The sequence below is a fragment of the Nicotiana attenuata genome, chromosome 5 (assembly GCF_001879085.1).
Source record: "Nicotiana attenuata strain UT chromosome 5, NIATTr2, whole genome shotgun sequence".
NCBI classification, from domain to species: Eukaryota; Viridiplantae; Streptophyta; class Magnoliopsida; order Solanales; family Solanaceae; genus Nicotiana; species Nicotiana attenuata.
The window spans coordinates 7,509,337-7,511,521 of NC_031993.1; positions in this window are offsets into that span (position 1 = coordinate 7,509,337).

Genomic DNA, 2,185 nt, shown 5'->3' on the forward strand with positions numbered 1-2,185 from the left:
CTTTGAGTCTAAAAACGAGAAGCTACTCGTGGTGGAAAATGATGCAACTTCGCAGGTCCAAGAGAAGATAGACCTGATCGACCGGCTTCGAGATAGAATGAATAAGGTCAAGGCCATGACCGAGGCATGGAAGGTCCGGATGAACCTGTTGTCATCGAAAAAAGAAGCTACAAAAGCGGAGCTGGCATCAGCCAAGGACCAACTTTGGGTCGCAAAGGACAAGGCCGACAAATGGTCTCGGCTGAATGATAAACTCCGGGAACAGCTGAACTCGGTCGTCATTGAACGGGATGCCCTCGACCAAGAATATAATATGCTGAGGTCCAAGTTGGAGGCAACTTTTGTTGATTCCTCTGATGTGGAGGAAATGTTGGCCAAGTATAAAGCCGATGTGGAGGTCGCTGAGGCACGGTTAAAGACAAAGACCGAGTATGTAAAGAGGCTATCTTGGAGAGAGATCCTCGAGGAGATCCATGCCCGAGGTTTTGACTTGTCTGCCGAGATCGAAGAAGCCAAGAGACTGTAGGCCTAGTTAAAGCAATTCTACAAGCCAGTGGGTCCAAAGGCTCAGAGGGTTCCGACGATTCTGGTGACAAGTCGAGCCCTGGTGAAGACCAAACATAAATGCCTTAGTTCTTTTGATTTTCCCTTGTATATTTTCTTTTTATTTATTTTTAGGCCAATATTTCGTGCCTTTTATAAATGTGTTTTGAAGTATATAAATTTTTCCCTTTTCGGCAATACCGTATCTTTATTTTCCAACATCTACTTGCAATTTTTTTATTTGTGTATCGCCTTTAATGCCTTAGCATAAAATCAGATGTAGTCTAGAGCAGTCGATTATCAGATGTAGTCTAGAGCACCCAATTTTAAGATGCTTAAGTGTCTTAGATGATGTTTTTACCGAGGGTAACCCCTTAATAGGTTTCAATTTTATGTAAAGGCCTTACTTTCTGAGTACAGACTTCGGACGTCTCCGAGCCATTTCTAGGGTGGTTGTAGCTTTTCACATTCGGGCAATGCTTAATAGGCTTGGTGCCTCCGGGATTCAGTAGCCCGTGTCGTCTGAATTTTTATCGGTCGATAATCCGCGAGTTAGGGTAGCCCTGTGGGCTTTAGGATCTAGGATAGAAGAAGTAAAATGCGTAGTAATAAAGTGTAAGGGAAGTAGAAATTTCTTTCATTACTTAATATGCAAGGTACATGATCGGAGGCGCATAGACCTTCTGCGTGGCTAGAGTGGACTATATGGGCACGGTTCGCATACCTGTTTGACCCTTACAATGAATCCTAACCACCAAGCCTTAGCCTTTGACACATAAAATTTTCTTTTCCCTTGCTAAAGATCTTAATCTAGGGGTAATGCCCCTAGTATTTGAGGCAGAACTTGTGAGGGCTCGGATACTGTCGATCTGATGTAGACGATCATTAATTCCGGTTTAAGGTCGGTCTTCAAATCTAAGGTAGCACATCTTACTGTTGCCTTGTTAAAAACCTTGCAGAAAAACCCACATCGGGACAAAACCAGTTCAAGAGAAAAAGAGCGCAACACGTGCTTTTAGACCTATAAGCCACATCCACCCCTGGCCGAGTACCTGCACACGTTAGTCCGTAATGTAACAAAATTTAAAAGGAATTAAGTTCTTACCTTAGCAGTAGCACCACTTTAATTATTCCATGTTCCAGTCATTTGGCAGTCGCACACCGTTTCCCGCTTCGAGTTTGTATGAGCCTTTGCTGGTTATTGCGACAACTTAATACAATCCTTCCCAATTCGGGCCTAGTTTTCCTTCGTTCGAGTTCCTGGTGTGTAGTGTTATATTTCTCAATATCAAAACCCCGACTTGAAAATTCTGGAGGTTGGCTCTTCTGTTATAGTACCTTCCTACTCGCTGCTTTGGGCGGCCAACCAGACCGTGGCGGCCTCCCGCATTTTGTCAAACAGTTCCAAGCTTATGATCATGGCCTTGCCGTTCGACTCTTTGATGGAATACTAGAACTTGAGGCTTGGTTCCCCCTACCTCGACTGGATTATGGCTTCGGCTTTGTAGACCAGAGAAACCAGGGTGGCCCCAGTGCTCGATTTCGAAGTCATACGGTACGCCCACAGGACTTCGAGCAAGATTTCCTTCCATTTTCCTTTCGAACCGGTTAACTCTTTTTTAGGTTTTGGAGTATAGTTTTG